This window comes from Saimiri boliviensis, chromosome 3 (assembly GCF_048565385.1).
Source record: "Saimiri boliviensis isolate mSaiBol1 chromosome 3, mSaiBol1.pri, whole genome shotgun sequence".
NCBI classification, from domain to species: domain Eukaryota; kingdom Metazoa; phylum Chordata; class Mammalia; order Primates; family Cebidae; genus Saimiri; species Saimiri boliviensis.
In genome coordinates, this window is record NC_133451.1 from 177,243,634 (window position 1) to 177,250,796 (window position 7,163).

Genomic DNA, 7,163 nt, shown 5'->3' on the forward strand with positions numbered 1-7,163 from the left:
CGTTTGAAAAACATTGCTCGGGCAGCAGCTCGGAAAACAGGTTGAAAGAGAGCAAGAATGAAGAGCAGTGGTGAGTTCAGCGAGGAGGCTGTGGAGTTAGACTGAGAAGGTGTGATGGATAACTCCCAGTTTCTGTTTGGACTTAGCTGGTGGGAGAGTGATTCACTGTGATTCTGAATCCAAGAAAAAGGATGGATAAAGTGTTTTGTCGAAAGGTGTGAGGAAGATAGATATGATTTCCACACTAGAAATGAGGGTTTCTAGATACAGCTTTCTAGTAAGAAGTAGGATTCTGGAGTTTAGGATATAAATCCATGCCAGAGGAAATATGACATGGGAGCCACCATCAGCTGGAGAGTGGGTGTGTCAGCTACAAATATCTATTTTATAATAAAGACTATATAATAAATAAATATAATGGATACCCCTAAAGAGTTTGAAAGAATAGCGGCACCCACTAAAACTGCTGGTACCCCTATTCTTTCAAACTCCAACCTGGCCCCTTGGAGTCAACTTTGATTTACTTCTGTGTCCAGCTGCTGACCATTCTCTCACGAATGTTCATGAATTCACTCCATCCCCTCCATTTCTATTCCTACTGTCTCTTCTGCCCTATTACCCAATCCTCGGGATACTGTGTCTACCTCCATCTTGAATTTTTCTATCTTGACGTTTTCTCTAATTTTCTTATTTAAAAAAATACTTCATCTAGCCAGACACAGTGGCTCACACCTGTAATCCCAGCACTTTGGAAGGCTGAGGTGGGTAGATCACTCGAGGCCAGGAATTGCAGACCATCCTGACCAACATGGTGAAACCTCAGGCAAAGGTTGCAGTGAGTCACGACCCTGCCACTGGACTCCAGCCTGGGTGACAGAGCGAGACTCTGCCTCAAAAAAAATAAATAATTAAAGTGTATCCTACTATGTCCTTTAGATCGGCAGTCCCCAAACTTTTTGGCACCAGTTTCATGGAAGACAATTTTTCCATGGAATGGGGCGGGAGGTTACTTTGGAATGATTCGAGAGCATTACATTTATTTTGCATTTTATTTCTATTATTATTACATCGTAATATATAATGAAACAATTATACAACTCACCATAATGTGGAATCAGTGGGAGCCCTGAGCTTGTTTTCCTATAACTAGATGGTCCCATCTAGTCTGGAAACCAACGTTCTCAGCAAATGTGGAAGACAGTGATATAGTGATAGAGCCTCAGGCATTAGACTCTCGTCAGGAGGAGCGCACAACCTTGGTCCCTCGCATGCGCAGTTCACAGCAGCGGTCATGCTCCTATGAGAATCTAATGCCACTGCTGATCTGACAGCAGGCGGAGCTCAGGTGGTCATGCGAGCAGTGGGAACAACCGCAAATACAGATGAGCTTCACTGGCTCACCGCTGCTCACCTCCCCCTGTGTGGACCCGTTCCTAACAGGCCACAGGCCCGTACTGGTCTGTGTGTGGCCTGGGATTTAGGGACCCCTGGTTTAGATCTTTGTGAGCTACCTCAAGGAAGAATAATTATCCCTGCAGGGTAGGCCAAACACTGCTTTTTTAAAATTTTTAATGGAGTCTCACTCTGATGCCCAAGCTGACGGCAGTGGTGTGATCTCGGCTCACTGCAGCCTCTGCCTCCAGGTTCAAGTGATTCTCCTGCCTCAGCCTCCTGAATAGCTGGGATTACAGATGCCCATCACCACTCCTAGCTAATTTTTGTATTTTTAGTAGAGACAGAAGTTCACCATGTTAGCCAGGCTGATCTTAAACTCCCGACCTTGGGTGATCCACCTGCCTCAGCCTCCCAAAGTGCTGGGATTACGGGTTTGAGTGGACTGCTTTAAAAATTGTTTGTTTAGCTCTGAATTCTTAGAAACTTAAGAAACACCTTTTAAAAATTATTATACTTTATGTTCTGGAGTACATGTGCAGAACGTGCGAGTTTGCTGCATAGGTATACACATGCTATGATGGTTTGCGGCGCTCATCAACCCATGGCCTGCATTAAGTATTTCTCCTAATGCTCTCCCTCCCCTAACCTCCCACCCACAGCAGGCCCTGGTGTTTGATGCTCCCGTCCCTGTGTCCATGTGTTCTCATTGTTCAACATCCACTTATGAGTGAGAACATTCGGTGTTTGGTTTTCTGTTCTTGTGTTAGTTTGCTGAGAATGATGGTTTCCAGCTTCTTCCATGTTCCTGCAAAGAACATGAACTCATTCTTTTATATGACAGCATAGTATTCCATGGGATTGCTGGGTCAAATGGTATTTATCTCTAGATCCTTGAGGAATCACCACACTGTCTTCCACAATGGTTAAACTAATTTATTCCCACCAAGAGTGTAAAAGCGTTCCTATTTCTCCACATCCTTTCCAGCATCTGTTGACTCCTGACTTTTTAATGATCACCATACTAACTGGCATGAGATGGTAACTCATTGTGGTTTTGATTTGCATTTCTCTAATGACCAGTGATGATGAGTTTTTTTCATGTTTGTTGGATGCATGAATGTCTTCTTTTGAGAAGTGAGACACTTATTTTTCAATCACACCTACTAATGGAGGATGTTCCCCATGTGGCCTTCCACATGAAGTGTCCGGGGCCCAGGGGCCCTTCATCTTGTAGTTGTGCAAATCATCAATGCACGGCCTCCAGAGGCGCTGCAGAAAGGAAAAGGGAAAGCAGGACATGTCAGGGGGTATTTGTGAGCCAGACCTGGAAGTTGCTCATAACATTTGCACTTGCATTCCCGAGCTGAACTCGGCTTCATGGCTGCAACTAACTTCAAGTGAAGTGGGAAAATGAAGTTTATCTGTATGCTTGAAAATAAAAGAATAACTGATACTGGGGACCACTAGCAATTTCTGCCTTACCTCTTGTTTTTTTAAGAGTCTGTCCCCAGACTGGAATGCAGTGGCACAATCATAGCTCACTGGGACCTCCAACTGCTGGGCTCAAGACAATGTCCCACCTCAGACTCCCCAGTAATAACTGGGACTGCAGGCGCAGGTCACCACAACAAGCTAATTTTTTAATTGTTATTTTAGAGACAGGAGTCTTGCTCAGCTAGTCTCACACTCCATTGACCAACATCTCTCCATTTTCCTTCCACAGTCCCTGGAAACTACCAATCTACTTTCTGTCTCTATGAGTTTGAGTACTTTCCAACCATCATGTAAGTGGAATCATACAGCATTTGTCTTTTTGTGATTGGCTAATTTCACATAGCATAATGTTAATAACAGGGTTTTCTTCTTAAGGCTATTTCACTGTGTGTACGTGTGCATGCATGCATATGTGTGCTCATCTATGTGCGTGTGTGTGCACGTGTGTGTGCACATGCGTGTGTGCGTCTGTGTGTATGTGTGCATGTGTGCACGTGTGTGTGCATGCATGTGTGCATGCATGTGCATGTGTGTGCATCTGCATGTATGCATCTATGTGCGTGCATGCGTGTGCACGTGTGTGCATGGGTGTGCATGTGTGTGCATCTGTGTGTGTGTGTGTGTGTGTGTGTAAACATACACTTGTCCAGTCATCTGTTGATGGACACTTGAGTTGGTTCCCAAGAGATGATGGCCACTGTGACTAATGCTGTAGTGAACGTGAGCTGCAGATAGCTCTTTGACACACTCATCTTATTTCCTTTGGAAATGTGTCCAGTAATAGGATTGCTGGATCACGTGGTAATTCTATTTTTCATTTCTTAAAGAACCTCCAAAATGTTTTTAATAGAGTAATGATTTTTTTAACTTTTCTACCACATTTCTTCTACATTGTGTATAGCTGTGCTCACAGAGATAAGTAGCTTCTTTAACTTCTCCACAGCACAGGAATTCCGTTGCATGTAAAATCGAACTGTTCAATAGCTGAGGGAAACTAGAAATGGTGGGTCCATATCCTGGGGTATTGTCATGCAATTCAAACAATGGTGCAGGTACCAGACTGTAATTTTGGGGGACTGCAGACAAGGCTTTTTCTTGAAGCTGAACCAGAAGCAACTTCTTATGTTCCTTAGACTTTGTAATATGTGCAGGAATATGTGGATACTGAGGAGGTTCAAAATTCGGTCTCCACCAGTTACCAATGACCCAGTCTTGCAGAACTCCATCCTGATGACCCAATATCCCTGTCATGAAGTGTTTTAGTCCTTCAACTTCATCTTCTCCTGGGTTAAGTTCACCGCCAGGTAGTTTGAAGGAAGTTGTTTTCCAGCTGTAGCAGCATGGGGTAGCCGGTGCTCGAGTACAATGAGAACCCCTTCTACAGTCCTCCTCATTCCAATTTCATCAAATTCTTCCCTCATGTGCCGAAATCTGGGCTGCAACAGAGCTGTCCTGCTCATAGAGGGGTTCTATTATACCAAAAGTGTAATTGGTAAGATGGTACAGGGTGATGTATGCTCCAGGGTGATGTGCATTCCGGGAGTTGGTCTGCTGGATGTAGTGTTGCCGAACTGGGTGACCGCCCCCCCACCCAAGATGAGCCAGTCTGCGAGCAAATTGGGTGGTACCGCAGACGTACTAGCAAGCTCTGGCGCTGGTGGCCAGCAGAAAGTGGGAGGCGGGGGAGACTTTCCCCGAGTAGAAAGCAGTTATCTGCAACCCTCTCAGTGGCCACAGCCCACTATTGGACAGGAGAGCTCAAGGGGAGCAGAATAAGAATTTTTTAATATACTTTTATTCAATCACCTCTCTGAAACTTTATTTATTTATTTATTGTTAACAGCTTTATTGAGTTCTAGCTGACATACAATAAATAAGAAATTGCTTAAAGGATATAATTTCATGTGTGGTTACACTCATAAAATAATGATTAGAATAAAGGAAATGGGCCGGTCATGGTGGCTCACACCTGTAATCCCAGCACATGGGGAGGCCAAGGCGGGTGGATCGCTTGAGGTCAGGAGTTCAAGACCAGCCTGGCCAACATGGTGAAACCCCATCTTTACTAAAAGTGCAAACATTGGCCAGGTGTCAAGGTGCACATCTGTACTCTCAGCTACTTGGGAGGCTGAGGCAGAAGAATCACTTGAACCTGGGAGGCGGAGGTTGAAGTGAGCCAAGATTGTGCCACTACACTCCAGCCTGGGTGACAAGAGCAAGACTCCATCTCAAAAAAAAAAAAAAAAAAAAAAAAAAAGTATAAAGGAAATGAACATACTCGGTCCACACGAAGTCCTCTCATGTTCCCACCTGCCAACCCATCCCTGGGTTTCTATCACTATGGATTACTCTGTGTGTCATAGAACATTAGATGCATTCAACCATACAATATGTTTATTGTTTTGTATTACTTCTTTCAGTCGGCAAAATTATTTCAGATTTCTCCATTGTGTAGAGCACATTGATAGTTCACTCATTTTCATTGTTGAGTACTGTTCCATTGTGTAGATATATCATCATTTGTTTACCCATTCTGAAAAATTTAAATACTACAATTTACATTCCATTTGGTGGAAAAGAAAAACAACTCTTCCAGGAAACATGGTAAGAGAGCCAAGAAATTAGGATAGCAGTCCTCAAATTCCTAGGCCCTACTCCCAGAGATTCTGATTCATGTTATTTTAACAATCTCTTCCAGTAACCCTGATGCTGAGCCAGGTTTCAGAACCATTAGTCTAGGTCAAGGGTGTCCAATCTTTTGGCTTTCTTTCGAGGGCCACTTTGGAAAAATTGTCTTGGGCCACACATAAAATACAGAAACATTAATGTGCTAACAATAGCTGATGACAAAAAAAAAAATCCCAAAAATCTTATAATATTTTAAGAAAGTTTACAAATGTGTGTTGGGCCACATTCAAAATCATCCTGGGCTGCCTGCAACTCACAGGCTGCACGTTAGACAAGCTTGGTCTAGGTTATGCCTAGGGCAGCTGTCACAGTAGACAGTGTCACGGCACGGCCACAACAGGTACAGGTTAGGTGAGGTATAGAGGTTAGGAAAGGCCAGGCCAGGCCTAGGTCAGACCAAGTCAAGCACGATGGAACTTGGCTCAGGCAGTCAGGCGGGCTCCTTTCTGACAAAACAGCGCATGTCATTTCTGGCAGAGCAGCTATGGGCCAGAACCTTGGATAGCTCCCTGTTGGCAAAACTGATTCGCTCAGTTCCCAGGTCTTTCATTCTCAGACACCTGGGCTTACGTGATAAGCTCCACCCCCAGGACGCCTAGTTTGGCCAGTAAGAGAGCTTCCTACATATGCCAAACATACTTCCTGTAGCAGAGGAGAATTATGCTTATTTCTCCACTACCCCACTACCACCACCTGAGCTTCTGATCTCTCTAGGCAAATGGGAATAACTCACAGGATGCCAGTGGGGTGACTGTGACCCTGGGAATTCAACATGACAGTTTGCGTGGCAGGGCACATGGTAAATTTGTTCTTTCTAAACTGTTGAATGCCACACCCTGCAGATTGTCTCTTCAGTGATTTTTAACACTTTCCGAAATATTGAAAACAACCACTAACCAAAGGATCAATACAGATAAACTGATACCTGAACACCTTCAACTGAAGATAATTATTCATCATGATCAATAACACCTCCATTTCCATGGCAAGCCTGCAACTAAATATAAGACATAGTGATATTGAAAAGACTCTTAACGGAATATCAAGAATATTTTCACTTAGCCAAGTGTGGTGGTGTATACCTATAGTCCCAGCTACTCGGGAGGCGAGGGTGGGAGAATCGCTTGAGCCTGGGAGGTTGAGGCTGCAGTGAGCCATGATCACACCACAGCACTCCAGCTTAGGTAACAGAGCAAGACTGTCTCAAAAAAAAAAAAATCACTATCTTCTCAAAAAAAAGGTACTGTCTTAGAAGAGTGCAAACATTAGCCAGGTGTCATGGTGCGGAAGTCCAAGGAGAGCCAATGGTGTTAGAAGCAATTGTGTTACTTAAGAATCTGATGCCTCAAACACAAATGTAAAATAAGGATACTCACAATTACAACTTAAAAATGATCCTTTGTGCCATTTTTGTTCTTCTAACTGGTTTTAACTCAACCCACAACCAGCAGGCGACACGGGATGAACTGGATGCTGAGTCCAAGAACGGGATTATTAGTACTAAGAACTGACAAACCCGATCACTTCCATGGACTCTCTGAAGCAATAACTGCTACATGGACTTTAGTTTAGAGAGCTATTATCTA

At 43.8% G+C, this 7,163-nt stretch overlaps 1 pseudogene; it reads right to left on the reverse strand.

Annotated features, from left to right (window-relative positions):
* Positions 1–2,538: 2,538 nt before the first annotated feature.
* Positions 2,539–4,424, reverse strand: LOC101052417 (cleavage and polyadenylation specificity factor subunit 5 pseudogene; annotated as a pseudogene).
* Positions 4,425–7,163: the final 2,739 nt, after the last annotated feature.